Source organism: Haliotis asinina, chromosome 6, assembly GCF_037392515.1.
Source record: "Haliotis asinina isolate JCU_RB_2024 chromosome 6, JCU_Hal_asi_v2, whole genome shotgun sequence".
Lineage (NCBI taxonomy): Eukaryota > Metazoa > Mollusca > Gastropoda > Lepetellida > Haliotidae > Haliotis > Haliotis asinina.
Window position 1 is genome coordinate 25,407,053 of NC_090285.1, and position 17,783 is coordinate 25,424,835.

The following is a 17,783-nucleotide window of genomic DNA, read 5'->3' on the forward strand; positions in this document are numbered from 1 at the left end:
TTATGTCTTTTATAGTTGCAAAACAAATTTTTAGAGCAATAACTGCTATCATTGTTGTGTTTTATAGCAATTTCATAGTTGTTTGACTTTTCCATTTTTACCTGTTCTAATTTTATCTTTCCTGTAACACTTGCATGTCTTTGGAGTAACAGACAGGTTTAGTACACAATTTAGTAATCACACTACGTATTCGCTGTGACAGAAATGATACTCTTTATAATTTGTTGATCTCAAGCTATTTTTTTTTATCAAAAGCAAAAAATAATAATGTCTTAAGTCAGTTATGCTGATAAATTGTCCGTTCTGTAACACTTCATGGTCTTTCCTGTAACAAGCGTAATTGTTTCCAACCGTCTTCAAGATGTAGACACGACGGAGATAATTAATATTTCCTTCAGCATAATAGTAACAACTATTTTTCTAATGTTGATAGATGGTATAAAGCTGAATACAATATTAAAAATTCTTAAACAGAATTTATGTTGCAGATTGTCTTTCCAATAACAGTTTGTGTCTTTGATGTAACAATATTGTCCTTCAAATAACAGGTTTAAAAAGTAGATTTTCTATGATCTAAAGGATAATATATCATAAGAAATGGCTATATGGTGTTTAGATGTTCACTGCAAATCAATTTCAGTGCATCGATTTTTGGGGAGCCCGTTGCCGGTGTATTCATTATAAATATAAGTATTGACAATCATTCTTTTTATTGAACAAAACATAGAACACGTTTTTTTAAAAAAAATAAATAAATTTTGAAGATAATTTAAAACTTGGGTGACAAAACTTATAAGTAAGCAGCACTTTACAAAAGAGAAATCAGTATTTTAAAATTTGTTTCTAATAAAAATGTGCAAAATATTGTTGTTATTGCAAAGACACTGTGCGCTTGTATTGATTAGTTTAATTAGTGTTGTTGAAAAATTAAAGTTGATTGAGCCCCAAATCATGTTGACATTTATAGATGAACAATGTATTTTGAGGTTTGTGGAAATAAAAAATGATTATGCTCCTTTTCAAATATTCTGTTTTTGTATGTCAAATAGCTGCAAGTTTTGAGAATGACTCGTATATGTGTGCAATAACATGACCAACACCCTTTTCATAGTATCAGTCTATACTTGTCTATGTGTGTACTAACATGACCCACACCCTTTTCATAGTATCAGTCTATACTTGCCTATGTGTGTACTAACATGACCCACACCCTTTTCATAGCATCAGTCTATACTTGTCTATCTGTGTACAAACATGACCCACACCCTTTTCATAGCATCAATCTGTACTTGTCTATGTGTGTACTAACATGACCCACACCCTTTTCATAGTATCAATCTATACTTGTCTATGTGTGTACTAACATGACCCACACGCTTTTCATAGTATCAGTCTATACTTGTCTATGTGTGTACTAACATGACCCACACCCTTTTCATAGAATCAGTCTATACTTGTCTATGTGTGTACTAACATGGCCCACACCCTTTTCATAGTATCAGCCTACACTTGTCTATGTGTGTACTAACATGACCCACACCCTTTTCATAGTATCCATCTATACTTGTCTATGTGTGTACTCACATGACCCACACCATTTTCGTAGTATCAGTGTATACTTGTCTATGTGTGTACTAACATGGCGTACACGCTTTTCATAGTGTCAGTCTATACTTGTCTCTGTGTGTACTAACATGACCAACACCCTTTTCATAGTATCAGTCTATACTTGTCTAAATCTGTACTAACATGGCCACATGTCTATCATAGTACCACTTTGTACTTGTATATACGTGCAATAACATGACCCACACCCTTTTCATAGTATCAGTCTATAGTTGTCTATGTGTGTACTAACATGGCCCACATCCTTTTCATAGTATCAGTCTATACTTGTCTATGTGTGCACTAACATGACCCACACCGTTTTCGTAGTATCAGTCCATTGTTGTCTATGTGTGTACTAACATGACCCACACCCTTTTCATAGTATCAGTCTATACTTGTATATATGTGCAATAACATGACCCACACCATTTTCATAGTATCAGTCTATAGTTGTCTATGTGTGTACTAACATGACCCACACCCTTTTCATAGTATCAGTGTATACTTGTCTATGTGTGTACTACCATGACCCACACCCTTTTCATAGTGTCAGTCTATACTTGTCTCTGTGTGTACTAACATGACCAACACCCTTTTCATAGTATCAGTCTATACTTGTCTAAATCTGTACTAACATGGCCACATGTCTATCATAGTACCACTTTGTACTTGTATATACGTGCAATAACATGACCCACACCCTTTTCATAGTATCAGTCTATAGTTGTCTATGTGTGTACTAACATGGCCCACATCCTTTTCATAGTATCAGTCTATACTTGTCTATGTGTGCACTAACATGACCCACACCGTTTTCGTAGTATCAGTCCATTGTTGTCTATGTGTGTACTAACATGACCCACACCCTTTTCATAGTATCAGTCTATACTTGTATATATGTGCAATAACATGACCCACACCATTTTCATAGTATCAGTCTATAGTTGTCTATGTGTGTACTAACATGACCCACACCCTTTTCATAGTATCAGTGTATACTTGTCTATGTGTGTACTAACATGACCCACACCCTTTTCATAGTATGAGTGTATACTTGTCTATGTGTGTACTAACATGACCCACACCCTTTTCATAGTATCAGTCTATACTTGTCTAAATCTGTACTAACATGGCCACATGTCTATCATAGTACCACTTTGTACTTGTATATACGTGCAATAACATGACCCACACCCTTTTCATAGTATCAGTCTATAGTTGTATGTTTGTCAAATAACATGACCCACACCCTTTTCATAGTATCAGTCTATAGTTGTCTATGTGTGTACTAACAAGGCCCACACCCTTTTCATAGTATCAATCTATGCTTGTCTATGTGTGTACTCACATGACCCACACCATTTTCGTAGTATCAGTGTATACTTGTCTATGTGTGTACTAACATGGCCTACACGCTTTTCATAGTATCAGTCTATACTTGTCTCTGTGTGTACTAACATGACCAACACCCTTTTCATAGTATCAGTCTATACTTGTCTAAATCTGTACTAACATGACCAGATACCTATCATAGTACCACTCTGTACTTGTATATACGTGCAATAACATGGCCCACACCCTTTTCATAGTATCAGTCTATAGTTGTCTATGTGTGTACTAACATGACCCACACCATTTTCATAGTATCAGTCTATACTTGTCTATGTGTGTACTAACATGACCACATGCCTATCATAGTACCACTCTCTGCTTCTATATATGTGCAATAACATGACCCACACCCTTTTCATAGTATCAGTCTATAGTTGTCTATGTGTGTACTAACATGGCCCACACCCTTTTCATAGTATTAGTGTATACTTGTCTATGTGTCTACTAACATGACCCACACCCTTTTCATAGTATAACTCTATGGTTGTCTATGTGTGTACTAACATGACCCACATCCTTTTCATAGTATCAATCTATACTTGTCTATGTGTGTACTAACATGACCCACACCGTTTTCGTAGTATCAGTCCATAGTTGTCTATGTGTGTACTAACACGGCCCACACCCTTTTCATAGTATCAGTCTATACTTGTATATATGTGCAATAACATGACCCACACCCTTTTCATAGTATCAGTCTATAGTTGTCTATATGTCTACTAATATGGCCCACCTCCTTTTCATAGTATATCAGTCTATACTTGTCTATGTGTGTACTAACATGACCCACACCCTTTTCATAGCATCAGTCTATACCTCTCTATGTATGTACTAACATGGCCCACATCCTTTTCATAGTATCAGTCGATTGTCGTCTATGTGTGTACTGACATGGCCCACACCCTTTTCATAGTATCAGTGTATACTTGTCTATGTGTGTCCTAACATGACCCACACCCTTTTCATAGTATGAGTCTATACTTGTCTATGTGTGTACTAACATGACCCACACCCTTTTCATAGTATCAGTGTATACTTGTCTATGTGTGTACTAACATGACCACATGCCTATCATAAAAACCACTCTGTACTTGTATATATGTCAAAAAACATGACCCACACCCTTTTCATAGTATCAGTCTATACTTGTCTATGTGTGTACTAACATGACCCACACCCTTTTCATAGTATCAGTCTACACTTGTCTATGTGTGTACTAACATGACCCATACCATTTTCATAGTATCAGTCTATACTTGTCTATGTGTGTACTAACATGACCCACACCCTTTTCATAGTATCAGTCTATAATCGTCTATGTGTGTACTAACATGGCCCACACCCTTTTCATAGTATCAGTCTATACTTGTCTATGTGTGTACTAACATGACCCACACCCTTTTCATAGTATCAGTGTATACTTGTCTATGTGTGTACTAACATGACCCACACCCTTTTCATAGTATCAGTCTATACTTGTCTATGTGTGTACTAACATGACCACATGCCTATCATAGTACCACTCTGTACTTGTATATACGTGCAATAACATGACCCACACCCTTTTCATAGTATCAGTCTATGGTTGTCTATGTGTGTACTAACATTGCCCACATCCTTTTCATAGTATCAATCTATACTTGTCTATGTGTGTACTAACATGACCCACGCCGTTTTCGTAGTATCAGTCTATAGTTGCCTATGTGTGTACTAACATGGCCCACATCCTTTTCATAGTATCAGTCTATACTTGTATATATGTGCAATAACATGACCCACACCCTTTTCATAGTATCAGTCTATGGTTGTCTATGTGTGTACTAACATGGCCCACATCCTTTTCATAGTATATCAGTCTATACTTGTCTATGTGTGTACTAACATGACCCACACCCTTTTCATAGTATCAGTCTATACTTGTCTATGTGTGTACTAACATGGCCCACACCCTTTTCATAGTATCAGTCTTTAGTCGTCTATGTGTGTACTAACATGACCCACACCCTTTTCATAGTATCAATCTATACTTGTCTATGTGTGTACTAACCTTTTCACACCCTTTTCATAGTGTCAGTCTATACTTGTCTATGTGTGTACTAACATGACCCACACCCTTTTCATAGTATCAGTGTATACTTGTCTATGTGTGTACTAACATGACCCACACCCTTTTCATAGTATCAGTGTATACTTGTCTATGTGTGTACTAACATGGCCCACACCCTTTTCATAGTATCAGTCTATACTGGAGTATATGTGTACTAACATGATCACCATCTCTGACACAGTACCAGGCTGTATCTCGCACCGTCAAAGACTAAATACCTAGGTAACCAGCCGCCATGCCCTAGTCATGATATAAACATGCTGAGTACCAATGAAAATTACACGGGGCAGGATGGCGAATCAACTGAAAAACCGTACATATGGGGTGGAAGATACAAACACGTGTAATATGAAACATCGTACTTTGATGGACACATTCATTCAGGAATAATATGTGTGTCTATTTTGAATTGTGGTCAAACGGACGAATCATCAAAACTAATTGAACTGAAATACTATTTTACAGATTTGGAAAGGAACCCCTTATTTCTCCGACCAACACTAATTACATACCATTAAGCGGCTATCCTCGCGTCATTGTAGAAAAAAAACTGTCACCAACAAGTAACAAGTTTGAGAATACAGTTTAACTAAGATAAAGCATGTATTATATTTATCGAATTGTCGCCAGAATTACATTCCTATCAACTGGTTTCAATGAGAACCATTGAAATGGTGGGTATAAGCTTTCCTCCATGTCTGAAATTGACACTCTTATCTGCATTTGTCAGAAACAATAAAAGGAAATCGAACTTAAATCTTTAAAACAATATGTCTGATAGGAGGTAATGAGTTAGCAGGACGTGGCAGTTGGAGTGACGCAGCTCCGAATGGTGCATGCAGTGAACCCAGTGAAACACCAGTATTGCGGGCAGAATCACCCCAGGCACGCCGACTGTCAGGGGTGTCCTGAAATTAACACAAGACATGATGTGAAGTTGATAACTGTGGATGAAATGAATAAATTCACTTCACATACTCATTGACACTACAGGTTGCTTGGTCCTAATGTCATGGATGACATCACTAAATAGTCACACTATGTGTTTTGATAGTTTCTGGTATCACTGTGTGTAAGAGACCAACCCTCATGTGATGAAAGGGCGCGTCCACGTCTGTAACCTGGGCACTCTCATCTTCAACCTTGTTCTGAAATATCAGCAAAACCGTATTCATGAATTTACAGGTGAGAACATATGTAACTTCCCGTTTCATATTGACTATAAACGAGGAGACATTTATGTTAATATTTACTTATTAATCTTATATAATTGCAATAAACAGGTTGCACTGTGTGAATATGTTAATGACAAGAGTCATGGAGTATCTGTCACTGGAGTATCCTTTGGTTGCCCACAGTCTAAGCTTGTCTTTGTTGAAAACGAATGTCTTAATTATAATATGATCAGAGCTTCATTATAGAACAATATCGTATTAATGACTGACGATTGAAACAATTCTCTATGGGAATATTTCATGCACCACATAACAGTCTATAGATTATTCGAAAGGCACCGGATATTTAGTGTCTTTAATGAGATAAATAGTAAAACAGTGGAACATCGACCTGATGTTGGCATTTGTCGTTGACAGTGAAATGACCATGAATGCTATTAAAATGATTGGTCTACCCAACCTACTGTCCATCGCATCATTTACCATGAACTGTTAAACTAATGATTATTATTAGTAGTAATATAATAATATGTTCTCAAGACAATCGTGAATATGACTAGGAAAACTCCTAATCAAACGCTCCAAGTCATCATGGTTCATGTCAGGGCATTCTTACTGCAGGCCAGCTCCAGGATCGTTGAGAATGTATTTTTGTTATTGGCGGAGACGAACGCGCCGACAGACCTGGACAACATGGTAACATGTTAATGTTGCTCTGGTGGGGGTATTAAGTAGAAACGTGGGCCCCGCCCAACGTCGCTTCGTCAACCTTAAACAGGCACGACGTTCATGTCGGCGTCCCAATATCACAGTGTGTGCCTCCAGCATTAGAACTGATCAGTGACGTGGCCATGAATAACATGTAATGGTTTTCTGGTAGCCACAGAGATTTCACCCCACACCATTACCGAGCCAAAACGGTCGTTCTGTTCAGGTTAAGGGCATGAAAACGTTCGTCTTGTCTACGCTACGCTCTGCGGCACTCAAAGAAGTAAAAACAAGCCTTACTTTATCCAAAACACTCCTAATTCGACTCGTTCTTGACACGAACGACGTTTTCCATTGGTGTAATGGTCTGTCATTCTTGGGATGGTAGGCTCCACCTTGATAGCCGAGTACGAATCGTGTCCGCTCTAACACTTGTAGCTCAGTAAAGGTCATGTGCGCCTGCTATGGCCATTGGTAGACTAGATCAACGTTGACATCGTGGTTGTAATATGTCAACTAATGACTGTGAACAATAAGACCTCGTCACAACACCACAAATGAAAGTTGCCACTCCTAGAGTGAGAGACGCCCCATGTCATGGTTGGTTCAGTCTCATCTGGGATTCGAACCCACACCATCAGAGTCAGGCACCTAATCGCCAGCACACAATCATAAGGAGCCTCACCTGATGTGACTCGATCCAACAGAAGTGGTAGAATCAGTACTTCGCTAAGAAACTGTAATCCCAAATATAACATATGTTACATTTAACTACTTTCTAAATGGCATTGTGTGAACACTGTTGTATATTTCGTTTGCTTCTTTACCATCCACCATCGTCTTCTGATGACTTGCATCCATCATTCATCACAGCAAAATGTTTTATCGTTTTATTTTAAGACCTTTGACTGAATTTCCATGAATGTATGGCCCCCATACACACACAACTATTTACACGCTTGCCATTTTTTTGTATGTTTATGGAAGGAATATTTTTAAGTTGGAAATGTTTGCCTCATCCATTTGACCCTTTGATATTGATTAATATTATAAAAACAAAACCATATATATTGAGGGGTGAGAGAGTGGTAATGTTTTAGTAATACACAATGCATCCTGACGTGCACTGGGGTAGGGCATGACATGTTTTCGTTTTAATGTAATCACCGTTTTGTGGCACTTCTTGTATATAGCAAAAGAGATCGCAGATAGACAAAGCACTGCAACGAGCCCTCCGACGACACCTCCGATGATCGCTGAAAATATATGGTGCATGATGTAAAATGACAAAAGGTACTATGTCATAATCAGGTAAAAAATGAAGGATTTTTCTTGGATGATGGGATTCCAACCTAAACATTACCGTCACCTATAGCAGACATAATTAAAGTGTAGAGAAAGTTTGAAGCTTGTTTGCACATAACTCAAGCACAATGACTTCATCAAGGTTATAAACATGTGCCATGACGACGCTGAACCTAATACTCTAACCAGTCGTACTAAATTTACTACATGGTCATTTAGATGTGAAAATGCATGACAGGAACATTCCCGTCGTTGACAGACTGTACCCAGTAAAGAATGTGCGACAGTATGTATGTATTACCACGCTGTTGGGATGACATATGGTATGTGTCGTTATGAACCTCCAGTGACGTCGAATTGTGAATGTCCGGGGTGGAATAGGCCTTCAGCAACCCATGTTTGCCATAAAAGGCGACATTGCTTACCGTTAGAGGCGACTAACGGGATTGGGTGGGAGGCTCGTTGACTTATTTGACACATGCCATCGGTTCCCAATTGATCAGATCGATACTAATGCTGTATACTAATGCTGTTGATCACTGTATTGTCGGGTCCAAACTCTGTTATTTACAGACCGCCGCGATATAGCCAAAACATTGCTTACTGAGGCGTAAAACTAAACTCACTCACTCCAGTGACACTACTCTATAGTCTCGCCAAGTTCTCCTTTTACCTAGTTCACCTTTACAGGCAATGCGCGGGCATTTCCCAGGAATAGTCCTGGACGTTGAATTATTTTACTTTAACGAGTTTTGAAGACTGGTGTAAGTTTGTCTTGCTATTACTGAACGTAACGGTAATGTATCACATTATTGAAAACGTCCAGTATTTTGTGCCGATGTCTGGCATCGACCCAACAATACATCGCCAGCTTCGTGGTTATATCCACTAGGCCATGAAAAATCGCTGTAGAAGATGAGACCCGTCGTCAGTGTGAACCGTGCGTTTCTCGCAAGATGGGTAGTGTAGGCAGCGCTCATGGAGGACACAGGTAGTGCACACAGAGCACATGTATTGCCCTCCAAGGCAAGGCATCAACTGCCAGTCGCTTCCCGGTTGATTTCAAAAGTAAATACAAAATATTGAAATTGAGTATCAGTCGGTTTATAAGTTGGACCAAAACCTTCTCCTGAGTTTTGTTGGAAAAGGTGAGTCCTTGGCCTTATAAACTTGTGTCAATCCTGTGGGCTCTGCTCAGTTTCCCTTGCTGCAGGCTTACATTTTCAAACAAAACTTCGCAGTCGGTTTTGATCTTGCACTAAACATATATTAGCTATAAATGTAAGTAAATGATTATGGTGATTTATGATCCTTCTTACGTGTATTAGACTCTGTTGTCAGTAGTATCATTGTCACTGACGGAGTCCCTTTCACGCGTGTTGTGCCGGAAGTAGGTGTGTCCGATGTGTCTGGTACAGCAGTCATCACTAATGGGACCAGTGGGGTCGTAGTTGTAACCTTCGGACAATACTGTGTCACGTCTGATGGAATTTTCGATCCACATGCCACAGACACAAGTCCTTTACTAGCAGAAGCGGAAAATACAGCACCGTACCCATTCAAGCATGCTCATTTCTGCATCATGAAGTGCAGTCGATTGAATATCGAATACGCAATGCAAATGTAATGGCTACCACACATGTGCCACCAGTTGCATGTCAATAAATGTTCCCCCATACATATATATCACAAGATGATTACATGTACACACCCCTTAGTTTGTCATAGATCGAAACAGATCATATCACACCAGACAACTTTGATGAATTCTGAATTCTGACTATGGTGAATGAAAACCAGTTGTTTCAATTACATGTCTAAAGGATACAATACCTGTCACAAGAATCCACAGCAGTCCACTGGTACTCGTGCCAACGTTTGCAGTCTTGTTCAGGGTAATGTCTATCTTGCTGGTATTACTTTGAAATAATATGTTGTTAACGGTGTCATTACACTTCAAAATGGTGCGATTTCCGCCTTCCTCCGAAAAGGGTGCAAGAGGATGAGTTCACGGTGTTGCCAACAAGTTTAACGGTAATGCTTGACTGACATGTATATGCAACACAATGAGAGTTTGTATCAGAATGGACTGCCTGGTTGTCAAGTAAGAACACCTGTGAGTCTTTGAGCGTGGAGTCCGCGTTGAAACTCAAAATTTTATCATCTGAAAATGCAGTGTTGTAGTCACGGTCAGCAATAACATGAAACAGACCTGAGTAGGTGAGTGAGTGAGTTTAGTTTTACGCCGCACTCAGCTATATTCCAGCTATACGGCGGCGGTCTGTGATTAATCAAGTCTGGATCAGACAATCCTGTGATAAACAACACAGGTCTGATACGATGACATGTGTCAGCCATCTTTATATGGATCACACGAAACCTTTGGATGAGTACTCTCGTGTGCGGTGTCAGGAGCGGCACGAAACATCCTTAAGGTAGTTCATCATCATATGTAACAATTAATGATGGAAGTGATAATTAGATGCCCGTGAGGTATCAGCCAATAGGAAATGACGCTGATTAGAGTTCTATATAACGATGAACACATCAAGTGTTGAATTGATAGTAAGGCTAATACCTGAAACGTTTGATCACACCCTTCAGGAGATGTAGTGGACAACGAAGCCTGTCATTTTTTGGCCTTATTCTAGTATCCTGTCAAACATTTCTAAGTCATACGTTGGTAAAACTATTATTATGCTGATTATGTATGTTATCGTAAAGTGTTAGAGTTGTCTTGAATGTATCTATTCAACAGTACTTACCATCAACACATTCGTATTCAAACATAATGCAATTCCAGTCCATTTCGATCCTGTCACTGTCTTTCCCATTCAACTGACAGTACTGTCTTCCTATGCATTGTGTCACAAAATCTTTGTACATCTTGTCCTTTCCCGGGATCAGTAAAGCTTTAGCTGGAAGTTCATACGTTCTCATGTCTTCAACAACCGTCAAATTCTGACAACATTGTTCACAGGTCTTACCACTTAGTGTCTTCGATGTTATCAAATTTTGACAATGCGAAGCGGTTTTAAATTTTGTGGTTGTGAACATTTTGGGATACATCTTTTCACGATCTTTACATCTACCGGAATCGGTGGAGAACTGGTGTGGATAGCATCCTGCTTTGGTATACGTCCTATTCCCAACGATATCTGCATTGTGGAATAAGAAATTGGCTAATTATAGCATATCATCCAGGCTGCCTTTACCATAACGTTTTATTTACTTCCACGATGATATACTAAGGTACAGTTAAGGTTTCAAAGCATTCAGACTTACTTTACTCAAATGTCGAGTGTATATGCGGTTTTGCTTGCGCTTTCTTTAATCGAATGTTTAATTAATTTCATACTTATTTGGCCACGCTTTCACATATGCCTAATGGCATAGGGCTACCACATATGAAAAAGCTTTCTGTGTGGTATGTGCGCATTCAGTACACATGAAAAAGACACTGACAGTCAGGAGAGTGAAAGAAGAGTGGCAAGAAAGAAGAGAGGCTAGACAAGTGCAGGATATACGATGATCCATTACATGCATTCCGTGCTTGGTAAACTGAAAGGGTAGCCTATGTCTCTCTCTCCTTCTGTCTCCTAGTTTCTTGTTGAGTGACCATGCTTACCGACGAACTGAAGGGTGAAAGTGAAAAGATGAACTATCCGTATCTTGGGCACCATCTCCTATCCGTATGTTCTTCCTTCTGAAATGGTGCCGTAAGCGAAGACATTTTATATATATGATTCCTACAAGTATTTGATTCGGTCATTCCCTGTTAAATGCATAGCAAACATATAGGGCTGTCTATTTGTAATCGTTCTGGTTTTGTCTGTTTTTGCCTGCGTACCATGATCGCTTCTGATACAGTGCACAACTTATCAACCTTAATTAATTTTGCATGAAAAGATCATATAGAATATATGCCTGGTTGAGAGTAGAACATCGTCTGTTTTTGATTTACCAGATACATTAAACCCTAGAAATACAGCCACGAATGGCAAAGCAGTTGCACTCGAATACCTGTCAACAGTTGAAACATGTTGTCAGTACTAGTTATTGTCAGTATGCATGCTCTAACAGTTGTGATGGATTTATAATTAGTAGTTTCGTGTACTGCCACATATATTTGACTTTGTAGAAGACCCATTGAAATCTGGTTGCGTTAAGATGCGGAGAAATCACACCGGTGATAAACAGATATGCGATATTCACATCACATTGCTGGCTGTCACATTTCTAAAATACGGGAACACGAAGTGATCATCACAACACCCTGCCTGATAACGTTCCAATGATTGTAAACACGAGTAGAAGACATATTCCGGTGTTATTTCTTGTTCTGAATAACAAGTCAACTAGAGAAGCAGATATTAACGTCAGTGTACTGTTGCAGACAGGACCTCCAGCAATCGAAAATGTACATTGATGAAGAAGGCTCTCAAGTGTTCTTTTGAGAAATCTAATATAACCAACAAGGAATTGTAAAACGGAACTGATTATCAACCAAAAACATGCTATCGAAAGAAGAACATCTTAAAACGTACTATCCTATATATTTCAATGTAAACATCTTCAGCAGCCCATGCTTGTCTTAAGAAGCGCCTAACGGGATCATTTGCTGACTTGTTTGATGTATGTCATCGGATACCTGCTGCTGCTTATGTCAGTCATATTCTAGTTTGGTCTCGACACGACTATTTTCCTACCGCTGTCAACGTCTGAAATACACAACATGTAAAAACAATCGTGCAAACTTGAAATCTCAAAAGCATCACACACACCTAAAGATACCTGCCGTGCAGTCCAAAGTTTCTTTGACAGTGTTCTTGGTGAATAACACAAACCCTTTTATATGATGAACCTGTAAGTGGGGTTATTTCTGACGTGTTTCGCATTCCAGTAACTCCTGACTTCACGTGTATTCAGGAACACTATCCAACGTAAGCGTTAATCAAAGCGGCCAATGCTATGAGGAGATATATATTGATTATTGACGTTGCATTGACTTTTGTTCGAGTATCATGAGTCGGGTACCAACAAGGACCCTTGAATGGTAACCGACCTGTCATGGGAGAAGTCAGTTCATCGCATCAAGGTGGTTCACTTGCCCCATTGGAACGCCGCATTCAGATATGGATCAATAGTCTCTAAAGGTGGAACAAATTACTGGGGTGAATCATTCCACTCACTCCAGATGAAGCTTGTTAAACCACATATCTCAAACGTGTACCATATCTGATTTTGCATGATCACGAATTGAAATTGACCCCTTCATTCACCACACTTGACCCCTACAGTCAACCACAATCGTTGAAGCTATATAACAGGTGTAAAATATCACCTCACAAAACAATGAAACGGGCATGTTTAATTGATAAACCTGAACTCGAACATTTCTTAAACCAGTTGTCTTTTTCTCGCCCCACACCCACAACCACACCCACACTCATTATATACTTATGTTTGCACTTCATGTTGCACTTCATGTTACACTGATTGACGATTCTAAATAGTACTTTCCGAGTTAAAAGTGTTTGTCTGCTTTTTATGTCGATGTCTGAGGTGGTTTGAGTGTGTTTTAGCAAAGCATGACGATTGTTCAGATACATGTAGCTCAATGCCAGTTCATAATGCACTCATAATTGAAATCAGACTTAATGTTGGTCCGAGAAGGTAATTTATCAACTGATATGCAATTAGAGACATCCTTCCAAGAGAAGATGTTCGAATCTCGGATGGAACTCGACCCAAACCAGTACTACAATTTGTACTTTACTGAGTATGATCTGTATTACATCCGACAATTTCTAACCAACAGATCAGGTTACTTACTACCCACATGTTCTTGATAGCCTTATTCTGTGTTGTTCAGCTAGCAAGAGAAAAAATATATACATTGACCCTTCTATACAGCTTGACAGCCAGTGTGTGAAATATAACATGATACGAACGACCTAGGAAAATCAATTTAATCTGTCAATTTCGGATTAAGTTTAATCCCGAACTGCGCATAATGAAACGCCAATACTTGATGGATTATTACATCAAAGTAAAATTCAATCATCTCTGAAGACCATTAATTTGCACAACTAAGCGCATCACATGCAAATGGTGTTGACAGGTAGAAAGTATATTGGTATATGCTACACAAATGATTCGCAATTATTTATAACAACATGGACGTCGAAGAGAAAGTGTCATTTAATTTTTCATTAAGGTTACATGTGTAGTCCCAGTCCTCGGATAAATTTCCAAAATATGCATAAAGTTATGGGTGGGGTGTCGTTGATTGTGTACATGACATGCGGGGGGATCACATACTTTGTGCATACAATTTACTGGCATCATTTACATTATACAAGCTTCTCAAAAAACGTTAACATCACACCTCCACCCCCTTTTACACAACAGTATTTATCAAACTCCTCTATACATGTACATGTACATCTTTCTGCAGGCATATTTACGATGGAAATATTTTACAATCAGATGAACTGGTAATCACACTTTGTTGTGTCATTAGAGTTAGATTTCAGCCTTGATATTATGTATTGTGCATTTGAATAGAACGTCAAATAAAGGCCCTGAATCCATTCCTCTGAGTGCGGTAAAGATAGATCGTTGCTTATTGAAAGACACTATTTGTTCAGTGAACCCGTACATTATCAACAATGTTAGCGCTGGACACGAACGCAAACGTTTGAGACGTACGCCAAGTTTACTTTAGCTGTATGAAATGCATCTATCGTGAACATCACAGGATACCTCTTTAGATAATCATTGCACTGTTGTGCAAACACGAAATATCGAATACTGGCTCGAAACCAAATGCCAAGGTTTGATGTGAAACATAAGACCAAGAATACATCAATGAGTGTTAAGCGTCCACATGCCCACAACACCACAACAAGTCCATACACCTAAAGACGTCATTGATTAATTAATGAGGGTCATCCCAAGTGTTCAAAATAAGAGACCTGATCGTATCTAGACATGTAGTTTGTTGTGTGTTACTGTGAACTACCGGGAAGTTTACATTGAGAAAGTGCGCATGCTCCTTCCTTATGTGGCCTTGTGAAAAGTCACATGGTATCAGCAGATACTGAGTACAGGCTGTAATCTAGGCGAGCGTCCCCGACAAGGAAGTGACACAAATGATAGTCACGTAGGTCTATAATGAGGAATAATCTTTGTCTGATGATAACCAATCAAGCACTCGTAATGAGGGTTATGATCACCGAATTCTACCGTTTATTTATAGGTAAGGACACGTGCAGAATAAAACTGTGCTTAGCAACGATCCATACTTCCCGATGTACTTGTGGAAGGTGTGTTACTGTTAAATATCTCATTGTTAAATAAATATATCAGTACGCAGTGGACTGATTATCTTGATAAGAACACTGTAGTATAGGTGTATCCACGGTCTATGCCCTGTGTGTATTGATGGGTGCAGCTTTACTCACCGGTGATTCCGATTGCTGGAAACAGTGCTCGGCTGCCATATAAGTAGATTTTTCTGTAACAAGTAATACAGGCCTAGTTTATACAAAATGTGTATATCTACGTATGGGTGACTCATGATCTGCTTGGAAACGTGTATATCTTCGTATGGGTGACTCATGATCTGCTTGGAAACGTGTATATCTTCGTATGGGTGACTCATGATCTGCTTGGAAACGTGTATATCTTCGTATGGGTGACTCATGATCTGTTCTATGTTTTGGTCCATAAGTATGTTTTCTGCTCTATGTTTTGGTTCCCTAAGTATCTGTTATTTTGCTGATCGTGTTTCTTATACCTTACTTGACATTACACGATTATGAATGTTATATGGAGGTATAGAGGGGTTCCAGTTAGCCAGTGGAAATCGCTCACTCCGAGTGGCCCGTATGTGAGAAAGGTTATAGTTGGGGATCATAGTTCAGGTGAAATTGGGTTTAACGTCGATATTGTTAAAAATTTCGCTCATATGTGCATGTGTGGCTGCATGTACTTCCCCAGACTTTAGTGACTTTTATAGTGTTTGTTCACTGAGATACCATGCCACAGTTAAACATGAATGCCCCACTCAGACACATTATGCTGAGCCGAGCGCCAGACAGGGACCAACCATATTTTAATGTCTTTGGGTATGATGTTGCCGGGTATTGAACCCGCAACCTTCCGGTCTTCGGGAGTACCAAGCCTGGCAGACACCGCATGTCAGACAATCTCAGAACAACTTTCATCTGTTTTTTTCGTTGTTATGTACAGTAGCGCACTAACACGTTCACTGTAAATTCCGAATTTTCCCCCGACGTGAACCCGAACCCATCCGGTCTCCGAGTTTAGGCCTAATACCTGGACCGCTACTAGAGCGAGTTTCGGTTACGTCGCTTTTAATAATATTCCCGCAATATCAAGACAAGAGACATAGTAAATCGATGGAGTTTGGCGATTGAATCACGCTATCTAAAATCGCATAGACATTGTACACCTTACTTGTACGCAGCTTTTGCCAAAATTGCAGCAATTTCACAATGTGGGACATCAGAAATGGGAGTCACACATTGTACTTATGTGGGGAATAGAACCCGGGTTTCGACGTGACGAGATGACACGTTAACCCTTAAGCTACCGCCGCCCTCCTTCGCTATTTAATACTGACGAGTGTATTCGAACCTTGCAATGACATGTTTCTCAAAGAAGGACGAACTGGGCCGTGTGTTGTCTTGCTTTGCTCATTGCTCGATGCTCGACTAAAGGTATTGACCAGTTTTTATCGGGTTTGACCAATCAACTGCTTGTCACCCCAGGTTCGATTTCCCCATATGTATACAACGTGTGAAGCAAATATCCGGTTTCTAATAACAAGCAGAACGTGTGGTCTTAGAATTGCATAACACGAAGCACAGCCGTTTGATATGGATAATGAATAAGATCGATTACATACACCCTCCCCCTTCCAACCTTCCCCCTCCCCTCTGCATAGGAACACCCGTAGGAGGCAATGTAAATAATCAACAGCTGGCATTGGCGTGAAACATATATATGTCAACATACGTCCTGGGGTACGTATCGGGTCTTTGATGTGTGGTTCATCGGACGTTTGTTATGGCTTTTTCGGTTGTTTCTTTTCGCGCGCAGGTGTGTGTGTGTGTGTGTGTGTGTGTGTGTGTGTGTGTGTGTGTGTGTGTGTGTGTGTGTGTGTGTGTGTGTGTGTGTGTGTGTGTGTGTGTGTGTGTGTGTGTGTGTGTGTGTGTGCATATATATACACACCCTAATTTGTTGTAATATGCGGTGCTAGCACAACCTTACTTCGGTGCAAGGAACAAACCCTTTCACCTTGAAGGACCTTTGCTCTTTCTGATCTGTATTGATTCGACTGACGAGGACGTTATTATAGAGCTGACAAGGAGCAGACTTTTGTACCCTAAGGACGTTCTTCCTTATCTGTATTGATTCGACTAACCCATAGACGTCTTTATATAGCTGACAAAGTT

General features: G+C 39.4%; 1 pseudogene; it reads right to left on the minus strand.

The window, feature by feature from the left end:
• Positions 1 to 6,878: 6,878 nt before the first annotated feature.
• Positions 6,879 to 11,235, minus strand: LOC137287763 (uncharacterized; annotated as a pseudogene).
• Positions 11,236 to 17,783: the final 6,548 nt, after the last annotated feature.